The sequence below is a fragment of the Nerophis ophidion genome, linkage group LG19 (assembly GCF_033978795.1).
Source record: "Nerophis ophidion isolate RoL-2023_Sa linkage group LG19, RoL_Noph_v1.0, whole genome shotgun sequence".
Lineage (NCBI taxonomy): Eukaryota > Metazoa > Chordata > Actinopteri > Syngnathiformes > Syngnathidae > Nerophis > Nerophis ophidion.
The window spans coordinates 46,496,233-46,510,983 of record NC_084629.1 but is presented as its reverse complement, the minus strand read 5'-3'; positions in this window follow the sequence as shown (position 1 = coordinate 46,510,983).

The following is a 14,751-nucleotide window of genomic DNA, read 5'->3' as shown; positions in this document are numbered from 1 at the left end:
GTCGGGCGGAAGGCGGGGTACACCCTGGACAAGTCGCCACAAAATAAAATAAATAAATCAACACAAAAATGTGACACATTATGGGTGGGTCACATATGTATATGTACAGTATATATGAGGTAGATCACCTCAACTTGGTCATTTATTAAGTAATTGATTAACGTTGAAAAACTTATTGGGGTGTTACCATTTAGTGGTCAATTGTACGGAATATGTACTGTACTGTGCAATCTACTAATACATGTTTTAATCAATCAATTTATCAATTAATGAATTCCTACTGAGCCTAAGGTGCTGTCATTGTTATTGTAATGTATCATTATTTAATATATATTATTGTTTTAGTTGCTTAAAAGATATTCCTGGCTCTGAACTTGCTCATTGCTATTTTTATGTTTTTGTGCATTATTTGTTGCCGTAATCATTAAACAAACAGGTTACTCATCAGTTACTCAGTACTTGAGTAGTTTTTTCACAACATACTTTTTACTTTTACTCACGTAAATATTTGACACCCAGCCGAGGCCCACGGGGAGGGGAGATAAAAGTTGGCAAAAGTCGCAAAAATGTTGAAAATACCTACCCAGGTTCGAGTCCCACAAATGGTTTTTGAACATTTTACCATCTTTTCTCACTTTTTTCCCCCGCCTTCCCGTGGGACTTTGCTGGGTACGTTTCGGACACTTTGGGCATCCCGACCAGCGGCGGGACTTGTGGGACTCGAACCTGGGCAGGTATTTTCAACATTTTTGGGACTTTTGCCGACTTTTCCTTCTTTTACCCCCTCCTCCCCGTGGGACTCGGCTGGGTGTGTTATGGACACTTTGGGCGTCCGGGGACTTGCGCGGCCTGCGGCGGGACTTGTGGGACTCGAACTTGGGTAGGTATTTTCAACATTTTTGGGACTTTTGCCGACTTTTCCCACTTTTACCCCCTCCTCCCCGTGGGACTCGGCTGGGTGTGTTATGGGTATTTTGGGCATGCCAGGACTTGCAGGACTCGAACCTGGGTAGTGATTTTCAACATTTTTGGGACTTTTGCCGACTTTTCCTACTTTTACCCCCTCCTCCCCGTGGGACTCGGCTGGGTGTGTTACGGACATTTTTTTTAAGGTATTTTGGGGTTCATTGAGCTTAGCTAATTTTACTTGTTTTGGAAAGTCTTGACAAGCCAAATGTTCTTGTTCTATTGGCAGATAATTCTGCTTGAATCAAATAAAATACCCCTCATCTTTGTACTCTTTTTTCTTGTTTTTGAACACTGACTTTTTGCAATGTGCAAGAAAAATACAGCTCGGAAAAAAATTGAAGTTGTAATTCACACGTTAAGCCACTAGAGGGCAGTATCGGACTACGTATGGATGACCTTGTTTGACCTCCCTTTAATACTGTAGTGTTGGTTTTGGCCTTGCTTTATCTATTCTTGTGTGCAATTCAAGGATAATATTTAGTTTTTTAAGTTATATTCAGGAAAAAGATCAAAGTTTGAAGATAGTCCTGCCGCCATGGTATTCTTTTTGCTGTGTATGCTTGGAGTTTGTCCACAAGCTGCAAAAGAGTGGCCATATGTACATACATTACACATTTTTGATGTTATATTCATAATGAAATGTGTATAAGTTGCATTAGAATTGTGCTTAGAACAGCTTGTGCTGTTATTTGTCAATTTCATTAAATACTGAATACAGAACATTGTGATTCAAGTTGTACAAAATGAATGATGATGACTATTTTGCTTAGTGTGGTTTTGTCTGGTGGAATAAAGTGTAGAGACTAACTAGGGCTGGGCGACATGGCCTATTTTTTAATATCTCGATATTTTTAGTCTGTATCACCATATATATCTCCATATTTTGCCTTAGCCTTGAATGAACACTTGACACATATAATGACAGCAGCATGATGATTCTATGTGTCTACATTAAAACATTCTTCTTCATACTGCATTAATATATGCTACTTTTAAACTTTCATGCAGAGAGAGAAATCACAACTAAAAGTGTATTTATTAAACAGTTATTAAGCAGCGGCACAAACATTCATGTCATTTCCAAAACAGAAAGTGCAAGATTGTCAGAGACATTTTAAAACAAGCTATGAGTGCACTTTTGTGCATGATGTCACTAAGATGACATATCAAAACAACACTAAGTTAAAGTGCACTTTTTGTACAGAACACCACTACAGTAGTTTAAAACAAATAAAGTGCACTTTTGTGCATGATGTCACACAAGATATTTCAATAACTGTCAAATAAAAATGAGCTGTGGAACAGGAAATTAAATAGAATAGAATAGAATAGAATAGAATAACTTTATTGTCATTATATTTGCATATAACGAGGTTAAAATCTCCAACTTAAGGTGCGGTAGTGGGAACAAATATGGGGTGAAATAAATGACAGAAGAGGTAATAAAGGAAAAACTAACAATTGAAATAAACAGACTACTATCCAATAAAAATAATAAGCAATCCTGTACAATATACAAAACACTATAAAAGTACAAAATACAAAATACTGTACAATATACAGAGCAAGACAGGAGTACCGAAGTAATAAATAACAAATAGTGTACGTCCTTAGTTATGTGGTAGGTTCCTGAGGACGTTATCTCCCTCTGTTGTGGACTCTTTTTTTCATACGATGTTAATGTGGAAATGGTTGCCTCTGCATTTTGTGGGTGTGGCACCGAATGGAGATGTTGACATGCGGAGTTTCAAGCCCTCTTCATTCTCTAGCAGGTGACTTTTCAAATGATGCTACACATTAGCAGTGCTGCTACTCTTTGTAGCAACGCTTTTGCCCCACACTTGACAAATTACGGTTGTCTAATCGACATCATTTTTTTTTTTTCCCCCAAGATGGCGCTGCTGTAGTGGCTGCTGTAGGCAGGAGCTCTGTGCTCTTGTGTCATCCTTTTGTGTTTCCCTCTTGTTTTCATGTGTTATTATACTTTTTTGCCTTTTGGTCCGGGACCCTTTGGGACTGTGTGACAAGGGGTGGGTGGCACCTTCGTGACCTCTGTGGTGCTTTTTTGTGGACTTCTGGATCTGCCTCCCGGGAGCCTTTTGGCCATGGAGACCAGCTGCTGGGTCTCTGCCACACCGGAGTCGGTTTGGAGGGACTGGAGGAGATGCGGATGAGGGGACAGGGCTGCGGAGCTAGCACTGAGCTCTGGGACGGAGAGGCTTCGCGGTGTCTTGGCTGGGTGAGCAGGTGTCGGACACCTCAGTCACCTTGGACGTATCCTCGCTCATCCATGCGGACTGGACACTGGCCGAGAGTGGAGTCTGCTGTCTTGGTTGCTTTGTTGGGTCTGCTCCTGTCTCTGGCCATGCTCCCTCCACCCCAGCGGACGATGGCGTGGAACACCGCAGAGGCCACCACAGTGGATATGTTTCTTTTACTTTTTATTCATAGCTGTATGTAGAAGTGTCTGCTTGTATCTGCTGCTTTGATGTCTTTAATGTCCTCTGTGTTCTTTGATTTTTGATGTTTCCCTCTTACACACATGGAAGAGGGATGTGTGCTATGGCTATGAATTGTTTTTTTCCCTTGGCCTCAGTCTGCACCCCCTCTCCAGGGCCCAGGCTAAGACCGATTTTTTAAAATGTTATTTTAATCTTCTATTTTTTTCACCCATTACCCCCCCTTGTTTACCTGTATGTCATCTTTTTTGTAAGGGGCGCTGGAAGCCGGCAGACCCGTCTGCGATCCTTTTCTGTCTCCCTGTAGTGTTTGTCTGATCTTGAATGGGATTGTGCTGAAAATTTTAATTTTCCTGAAGGAACTCTCCTGACGGAATAAATAAAGTACTATCTAATCTAATCTAATCTAATCTAATCTAATCTTCCCGCTTGAAGCCAAACCATCGCCAGACGATGGACCCCCTGCTGTTTTTCTCGGGAAGTAATTCTTCCTTCATTTACCAGATTGGCACCTTCTGACTCTCGTATTACCACTCGCACGGCTCCGCTAGCATCACAGCTAACGTTACCCATGCCGCTACCTCTCTGCTCCGCCAGGGCGTATACGTATGTGACGTATGTGGGTAGGTGAGCTTAGCTGTCTGTGAGAGGAGAGACAAGAAAGAGTGAGAAGAGCCAGCAGCTAAAATCAACTGCGTGAGAAGCTATACTGGAATATCACGATATAGTTATTTTCTATATCGTACAGAGACAACCCCGCGATACATGGAGTATATGGATATATCGCCCAGCCCTACTACTCACCCTTTGAGGACTTTTGACGCTTGATGCAGTGTTCCACAACCACTGTTCCAGGGACAGGTTCTGCTTTTGTGTCGCATGATCATCATCAACTTTATAGCAGACTCCAACGTTCAAGTAGTCATACAATCACATACAGTGTATACCAGTGGTTCTTAAAGGGGAACATTATCAGCAGACCTATGTAAGCGTCAATATATACCTTGATGGTGCAGAAAAAAGACCATGTATTTTTTTAACCGATTTCCGAACTCTAAATGGGTGAATTTTGGCGGATTAAACGCCTTTCTGTTTATCGCGCTGTGGCGATGACGTCAGAATGTGACGTCGCCGAGGTAATACATTCATTTTCAACACATTGGAAACATTGGGTCTCAGCTCTGGTATTTTCTGCTTTTTCGACTATTTTTTGGAACCTTGGAGACATCATGCCTCGTCGGTGTGTTGTCGGAGGGTGTAACAACACTAACAGGGAGGGATTCAAGTTGCACCACTGGCCCCAAGATGCCAAAGTGTCTGCCGCCAGACCCCCGTTAAATGTGCCAGAGTGTCTCCACATTTGACCGGCGATGACGGACATGGCACAGAGATGTATGGATAACCTGCAGATGCATTTGCAACGATAAAGTCAACGAAATCACAAAGGTGAGTTTTGTTGATGTTGTTGACTTATGTGCTAATCAGACATATTTGGTTGCGGCGTGACTTCCAGCTAATCGATGCTAACATGCTAGGCTAATCGATGCTAACATGCTATTTACAGGCGGTGCTAAAGCAGACATGGCACAGAGATGTATGGATAACCTGCAGATGCATTTGCAACGATAAAGTCAACGAAATCACAAAGGAGAGTTTTGTTGATGTTGACTTATGTCCTAATCAGACATATTTGGTCGCGGCGTGACTGCCAGCTAATTGATGCTAACATGCTACGCCAATCGACGCTAACATGCTATTTACCGGCGGTGCTAAAGCAGACATGGCACAGAGATGTATGGATAACCTGCAGATGCATTTGCAACTATTTACGTTCCCTTCCACCCACATTTAATGCGAAAAAAAAACACTTACCAATCGATTGATTTAAGTTGCTCCAGTGTCACAAGATGCAAAAGTCCTGATCGTTTGATCCGCACATTTTACCGGCAATGCTAACGCAGTTATTCGGCCATGCTATGGCTATGAATAGCGTCAATAGCTATTCGCTCAATAGTTTCAATTTCTTCTTCAATACTTTCATACTCCAACCATCTGTTTCAATACATGCGTAATCTGTTGAATCGCTTAAGTCGCTGAAATCCGAGTCTGAATCCGAGCTAATGTCGCTATATCTTGCTGTGGTATTCCCATTGTTTGTTTACATTGGCAGCACTGTATGACGTCACAGGGAAATGGATAGTCGCATCGCAAATAGCGAAAATTAAGCACTTTAAAGCTTTTTTTAGGGATATTCCGAGACCGGTAAAATTTTGAAAAAAACTTCAAAAAATACAACAAGCCACTGGGAACTGATTTTTATTGTTTTTAACCCTTTTGAAATTGTGATAATGTTCCCCTTTAACCTTGTTGGAAGTACCGAACCCCACCAGTTTCATACGCGCATTCACGGAACCCTTCTTTAGTGAAAAATGAAATGTTTTTTTTTTTTCAAATTCAAGACAAAGTTGTATGTTTTTGGTAACACTTTAGTATGGGGAACATATTCTAAGTAACAAAGACTTAATTTAGAGTTATTTGGTTAGGGTTGGGGTCAGGATTAGAGGGTTAGGGTTAAAGTAAGGCCATGCCGAATAAGGCATTAAATAGTACTTAATGACTAGCTAAGAACCAATATGTGACTAATTTGCATGTTAATAAGCAACTAATTAATGGTGAATATGTTGCCTATACTAAAGTGTTGCCATATCTTGCATACGTCGGTGCGTGAAGCACTGACTCCAGCTGCAGTCCACTCTTTGTGGATCTCCCCCACATTTTTGAATCGGTTTTGTTTGACAATCCTCTCCAAAGCGCGGTTATCTCTCTTGCTTGTACACTTTTTTTCTACCACATCTTTGTCTTCCCTTGGCCTCTCTATTAATGTGCTTGAACACAGAGCTCTGGGAACATCCAACCTCTTTGGCAATGACCTTTTGTGTCTTGCCCTCCTTCTTTAAAGTATCAATGGTCATCTTTTGGACAGTTGTCAAGTCAGCAGTCTTCCCCATGATTGTGTGTCATACAGAATCAAAACGAGACACCATTTAAAGGCTTTTCCAGGTGTTTTGAGTTAGTTAGCTAATTAGAGTGTGGCAGCAGGTGTCTTCAATATCTGACCTTTTCACCATATTCTAATTTTCTGAGATGTTGAATTTAGGGTTTTCATTGGTTGTCAGCTATAATCATCTCCTATTTGGCAAAAAACACTTGAAATGTATCAGTCTGTTTGGAATGAATGTATACATTCTACAAGTTTGACTTTCTAAATGGAATTAATGAAATAAATCAACCTTTTCATGATATTCTAATAATATGACCAGCACCTGTATACAAAACAGAATACAATATAAAAGGTATTATATCACATAATATTGAAAAATGTCTACCGGGTCGCATTTTCTCTAACTTACACTGCAAAAACTGAAATCTAAGCAAGATGAAATATGTCAAATAAGGGTGATATTTGTTTATTTTATGTCTGATAAGATCATTCTTCTCACTAAGCAGATTTTATGTTAGAGTGTTTTACTTGTTTTAAGTGTTTTGGTCCTAAATGATCTCAGTAAGATATTACAGCTTGTTGCTGAGATGTGATGACCTATATTGAGTAAAACATGCTTGAAACTAGAATATCAAGTGTTGCAAAGCTGTGTCATCAACACTCACAAGTATAAAACTACTTTTTCAAAGTAATAATTTCTTATTTCAAGCATGAATGAAAAAAATCATGACTTTGGCACAATTGTGTCTCATAATTAAAACAGATGACAGCCAAATAGACTTTGCTGTTTTATTGTCAATGAAACAATACAACATACATACTCACATAGTAGTACAGTTGGCATAGTACAGTTACTATTTAAACATTTAACATGTGACATTTCAAAGTAGTTCATGCACATTCAAAAAAATTCTTCAAAATTACAATAAAATGAAAAAATTGGTCGGGGGCCAGGATGCGTGTGTGTATATATATATGTGTTTATATATTTGTATATGTGTATATGTTTATATATATGTGTATGTATATATGTGTATATATATATATATATATATATATATATATATATATATATATATATATATATATGTATGTATGTATGTATGTATGTGTGTGTGTGTGTATATGTATATGTGTGTGTATGTATATATGTGTATATATATATATATATATATATATATATATGTATATGTGTATATATATATATATATATATGTATGTATGTACGTATGTATGTATGTATGTATGTGTGTGTGTATATGTATATGTGTGTGTATGTATATATGTGTATATATATATATATATATATGTATATGTGTATATATATATATATGTATGTATTTGTATGTATATATGTGTGTGTACAAATATATGTGTGTGTGTATATATATGTATTATATGTATAAATGTATGTGTGTGCGTGTGTGTTCATATTTATGTGTATATGTGTATATATATATATATATATATAAATATATATATATATATATATAAATATATATATATATATATATATATATATAAATACATAAATAAATATATCTATATATATATATACGCTTACATATTGCGCTCTGCGCTCTACCACGGTATCGAGCACTACTCCCTGGATAATCCAATCAAGACAGATCTCTCTCTCCCTCTCTCTCTCTCTCTCTGTCTCTCTCTCTCTCTCTCTCTCTCTCTCTTTCTACCATGAATTGATTAACGTGGACCCCGACTTGAACAAGTTGAAAAACTTATTTGGGTGTTACCATTTAGTGGTCAATTGTACGGAATATGTACTGTACTGTGCAATCTACTAATAAAAGTATCAATCAATCAATCAAAAACTCTCTCTCTCTCTCTCTCTATATATATATGTATGTATGTGTGGGAAAAATCACAAGACTACTTCATCTCTACAGAAGTGTTTCATGAGGGGTTCCCTCAATCATCAGGAGATTTGAATGGAAGCATTCACATACAATGGTTTATATAGGGCACAGAGTGGGTGGGTACAGGCAGGCGTAGGGTGTGGTGATTGGCTCATGTGTTACCTAGGAGGTGTTTCCGTCTGTGGCGGCATGTTGAAATGATTTTCCCGCGCTTGTTGAGGGATGACAGGTCTGGATGATATATAATAAACAGTTTCTCTTTTAAGCTTAAAAGATATATTCCTTGCGCACTAATTGACTGAAGAGCCAAGTGCGTGGCACGGTGATGTCATGTTATCGATGGGAAAATGCAAGAATTGTAATGCCGAGCGCATATCATTATGTCAAGATAATGACACTAGCATTTACTTGTTTTAAAAATATTTTTCGACATATTAAGCAAAAAGGTCTCATTTGTTTTTTCTACTAAGAAAAGTGCACTTGTTATCAGCGAGAATATACTTATTTTAATGTATTTTTGGGTTCATTGAGGTTAGCTCATTTTACTTGTTTTTGAAAGTCTTGACAAGCCAAATGTTCTTGTTCCATTGGCAGATAATTTTGCTTAGTTTGAGTAAAATACCCCTAATTTTTGTATTTATCTTGTTTTTGAACACTGACTTTGCAGTCTAACTTTTGCCTGTCCCACTAGACACAGCAATAAGCTTCTTTGTAGACGTATAATACAACTCCTGATAGGAAGTCACCATTTGTTATCTTTATTTTCGATTGTATTGTACCATATGTCCCGGCAAGAAATCTGCGTTCAAAGGACTCCGGCTTGTTAGTGATTCCCAAAGCCCAAAAAAAGTCTGCGGGCTATAGAGCGTTTTCCGTTCGGGCTCCAGTACTCTGGAATGCCCTCCCGGTAACAGTTCGAGATGCCACCTCAGTAGAAGCATTTAAGTCTCACCTTAAAACTCATTTGTATACTCTAGCCTTTAAATAGACTCCCTTTTTAGACCAGTTGATCTGCTGTTTCTTTTCTTTTTCTTCTATGTCCCACTCTCCCCTGTGGAGGGGGTCCGGTCCGATCCGGTGGCCATGTACTGCTTGCCTGTGTATCGGCTGGGGACATCTCTGCGCTGCTGATCCGCCTCGACATCTCTGCGCTGCTGATCCGCCTCCGCTTGGGATGGTTTCCTGCTGGCTCCGCTGTGAACGGGACTCTCGCTGCTGAGTTGGACCCGCTTTGGACTGGACTCTCGCGACTGTGTTGGATCCATTGTAGATTGAACTTTCACAGTATCATGTTAGACCCGCTCGACATCCATTGCTTTCCTCCTCTCCAAGGTTCTCATAGTCATCATTGTCACCGATGTCCCACTGGGTGTGAGTTTTCCTTGCCCTTATGTGGGCCTACCGAGGATGTCGTGGTGGTTTGTGCAGCCCTTTGAGACACTCGTGATTTAGGGCTATATAAGTAAACATTGATTGATTGATTGATTATTAAAGGGCACAATGCACAGTAATGAACACATAACATGGAAATGTGCCAGATTGTGGCCAAAGGCTCATTTTCATCTGCAGTCCCCCGGCAGGTTGATGGCATTTGCGACAAGTCCATAAAAAGTTAAGTTTGACACAAACGCTGCAATAAAATACACAGACTCAGATATAACAATAAAAAAATAAAAAAACTAGAGAAGCATATAAAACAGCAGGTTAATGCTTGATCTCAGCTAAGGACAGATCAAGAATAAAGTCATCATTGTCTTGAAAGTGCTTCAAAAACAATAATACAGGGGTCGGCAACCCAAAATGTTGAAAGAGCCATATTGGACCACAAAAACAAAAAAGTAACCCGTCTGGAGCCACAAAAAAATTAAAAGAGTTATTTAAGTGTTATAATGAAGACAACACATGATGTAAGTGTCTAATCAGCTACAGTGGGGCAAAAAAAGTAAAATTATGGTGGAAAATAAGTATTTGGTCACTTCAAACAAGGAAGATCTCTGGCTCTCACAGACCTGTAACTTCTTCTTTAAGAAGCTCTTCTGTCCTCCACTCGTTACCTGTATTAATGGCACTTGTTTGAACTCATTGTCTGTATAAAAGACACCTGTCCACAGCCTCAAACAGTCAGACTCCAATCTCCACTATGGCCAAGACCAAAGAGCTGTCGAAGGACACCAGGAAAAGAATTGTAGACCTGCACCAGACTGGGAAGAGTGAATCTACAATAGGCAAGCAGCTTGGTGTGAAAAAAATCAACTGTGGGAGCAATTATCAGAAAATGGAAGACATACAAGACCACTGATAATCTCCCTCGATCTGAGGCTCCACACAAGATCTCATCCCGTGGGGTCAAAATGATCATGAGAACGGTGAGCAAAAATCCCAGAATGACCTGCAGAGAGCTGGGACCAAAGTAACAAAGGTTACCATGAGCAACACACTACGTCGACAGGGAATCAAATCCTGCAGTGCCGGACGTGTCCCCTTGCTTAAGCCAGTGCATGTCCAGGCCCGTCTGAAGTGTGCCAGAGAGCACTTAGGAGAATGTCATGTGGTCAGATGAAACCAAAATAGAACTTTTTGATATAAACTCAACTTGTCGTGTTTGGAGGAAGAAGAATACTGAGTTGCATCCCAAGAACACCATACCTACTGTGAAGCATGGGGGTGGAAACATCATGCTTTGGGGCTGTTTTTCTGCTAAGGGGACAGGACGATTGATCCGTGTTAAGGAAAGAATGAATGGGGCCATGTATCGTGAGATTTGGAGCCAAAACCTCCTTCCATCAGTGAGAGCTCTGAATGGTTGACCAAATACTTATTTTCCACCATCATTTAAAAATAAATTATTTAAAATTCCTACCATATGAATTCCTGGATTTTTTTCACATTCTGTCTCTCGCAGTTGAAGTGTACCTATGATGAAAATGACAGACCTCTGTCATCATTTTAAGTGGGAGAACTTGCACAATCGGTGACTGACTAAATACTTTTTTGCCCCACTGTACATACAGTAGCCCAATTGCATTAACAGATGTGTTCCATGTAGGCATGGAAAATGCACCGAAAAGCATACATAAGTGCTTCTATGTATAAAATATTTCACAAAATATGAATACATCGCCTTTGGAATAGAAATGGAAATCCATTAGAACTAATGGCATATCTAGTCTTATTTATTTATTTACTGTGTCTGTGCTCTTGTCCTTGACGATGACATATCACGTAAACCACATCAGATAAGTTAGCACAAAAATAAGTCTGGAGAAAACAGCCATTAGGGATCCTTTTTTGCAAAAGGGAAAAGGGCAGAAGCTGCCACTAATTCAGTGTTATGTTGAGTTTTATTTTTAATTGCGCTTATTTTTTGTTGTGTTTATCCGCCACACGTGGAAGGCCACAATGTGAAAATAATGCCTTGGAGCGAAAAAGTTTGTGGACCCCCTGACTTAATAATTAACTTAGAATTTCATGGCTGCAACACGTGCCAAAGTAGTTGGGAAAGGGCATGTTCACCACTTTGTTACATCACCTTTTCTTTTAACAACACTCAATAAATGTTTGGGAACTGAGGAAACTAATTGTTGAAGCTTTGAAAGTGGAATTCTTTCCCATTCTTGTTTTATGTAGAGCTTCAGTCCTTCAACAGTCCGGGGTCTCCGCTGTCGTATTTTACGCTTCATAATGCGCCACACATTTTCCATGGGAGACAGGTCGGGATGGCGGGCGGGCCAGGAAAGTACCGGCACACTTGTCTTCCTGAAATAAGCAGGGGCGTCCATGATAACGTTGCTTGGATGACAACATATGTTGTTCCAAAACCTGTATGGACCATTCAGCATTAATGCTGCCTTCACAGATGTGTAAGTTACCCATGCCTTGGGCACTAATGCACCCCCATACCATCACACATGCTGGCTTTTGAACTTTGCGCCTATAGCAATCCGAATGGTTATTTTCCTCTTTGCTCTGGAGGACACAGTTTCCAAATATAATTTGAAATGTGGACTCATCAGACCACAGAACACCTTTCCACTTTGCATCAGTCCATCTTAGATGATCTCGGACCCAGCCAAGCCGGTGGCGTTTAAGGATATTGTTGATTAATGGGTTTGGCTTTGCATAGTAGAGTTTTAACTTGCACTTACAGATGTAGCGACCAACTGTAGTTACTGACGGCGGTTTTATGAAGTGTTCCTGAGCCAATGTGGTGATATCCTTTACACACTGATGTCGGTTTTTGATGCAGTACCGCCTGAGGGATCAAAAGTCCGTAATATCATCGCTTACGTGCAGTGATTTCTCCAGATTCTCTGAACTTTTTGATGATTTTACGTACCGTGGATGGTAAAATCCCTAAATTCCTTGCAATAGCTCGTTGAGAAATGTTGTTCGAAAACCGTTCGACAATTTGCTTCTAAAGTGGAGACCCTCGCCCCATCCTTGTTTGTGAATTACTTAGCATTTCATGGAAGCTGCTTTTATACCCAATCACGGCACCCACCTGTTCCCAATTAGCCTGCACACCTGTGGGATGTTCTAAATAAGTGTTTGATGAGCATTCCTCAACTTTATCAGTATTTAGTGCCACCTTTCCCAAGTTCTTTGTCACGTGTTGCTGGCATCAAATTCTAAAGTTAATGATTATTTGCAACAAAAAAAAGCTCATCAGTTTGAACATCAAATAAATAGATAGATAGATAGATAGATAGATAGATAGATAGATAGATAGATAGTACTTTATTGATTCCTTCAGGAGAGTTCCTTCAGGAAAATTAAGATTCCAGCAGCAGTGTACAGAGTTGAAATCAATTTAAATAAAAGTAAAAAGTAAATAATGGGGGTTTAAATGGAAACAAAATAGAGAAATATTACAAAAAGAATAAAAACAATGAGAATAACAATATAACAGTAAAATAAGAATATAACAAGACAAAGTAGGCAGTAGTGACCATGTTATGAAAACGTATTGCACTGTTATTGTTTTGCATCCCCTGTCATCCTAGTACCCCCCGCCCCCCCAGAGAGGAGTTGTACAGTCTAATGGCGTGTGGGACAAAGGAGTTTTTGAGTCTATTAGTCCTGCACTTGGGATGAAGCAGTCTAGAACTGAACAGGCTCCTCTGGCTACTGATAACACTATGCAGAGGGTGACTGGCATCATCCAGGATGCTCACTAGTTTGTCAACAGTCCTCTTCTCTGCCACCCTCACCAGTGAGTCCACTTTCATTCCCATGTTAGAACCGGCCCGCCGGATCAGTTTCTCAAGTCTGGAGCTGTCCTTCTTGGATGTACTGCCCCCCCGGCACACTACCATGTAGAACAGAACACTGGCAACCACAGACTGGTAGTACATCCACAGGAGTTTTTTTTGCAGATGTTGAAGGAGTGCATTGTCTGGATTGGCAGACCGGGGTGGTGGTTCCTCTCTTTAAGAAGGGTGTGTTCCAACTATGGTGGGATCACACTCCTCAGCCTTCCCGGTAAGGTTTATTCAGGTGTACTGGAGAGGAGGCTACGCCGGATAGTCGAACCTCGGATTCAGGAGGAACAGTGTGGTTTTCGTCCTGGTCGTGGAACTGTGGACCAGCTCTATACTCTGGGCAGGGTTCTTGAGGGAGTTTGCCCAACCAGTCTACATGTGTTTTGTGGACTTGGAGAAGGCATTCGACCGTGTCCCTCGGGAAGTCCTGTGGGGAGTGCTCAGAGAGTATGGGGTATCGGACTGTCTGATTGTGGCGGTCCGCTCCCTGTATGATCAGTGTCAGAGCTTGGTCCGCATTGCCGGCAGTAAGTCGAACACATTCCCAGTGAGGGTTGGACTCCGCCAAGGCTGTCCTTTGTCACCGATTCTGTTCATAACTTTTATGGACAGAATTTCTAAGCGCAGTCAAGGCGTTGAGGGGTTCCGGTTTGGTAACCGCAGGATTAGGTCTCTGCTTTTTGCAGATGATGTGGTCCTGATGGCTTCATCTGACCGGGATCTTCAGCTCTCGCTGGATCGGTTCGCAGCCGAGTGTGAAGCGACCGGAATGAGAATCAGCACCTCCAAGTCCGAGTCCATGGTTCTCGCCCGGAAAAGGGTGGAATGCTATCTCCGGGTTGGGGAGGAGACCCTGCCCCAAGTGGAGGAGTTCAAGTACCTAGGAGTCTTGTTCACGAGTGAGGGAAGAGTGGATCATGAGATCGACAGGCGGATCGGTGCGGCGTCTTCAGTAATGCGGACGTTGTACCGATCCGTTGTGGTGAAGAAGGAGCTGAGCCGGAAGGCAAAGCTCTCAATTTACCGGTCGATCTACGTTCCCATCCTCACCTATGGTCATGAGCTTTGGGTCATGACCGAAAGGATAAGATCACGGGCGAAATGAGTTTCCTCCGCCGTGTGGTGGGTCTCTCCCTTAGAGATAGGGTGAGAAGCTCTGCCATCCGGGAGGAACTCAAAGTAAA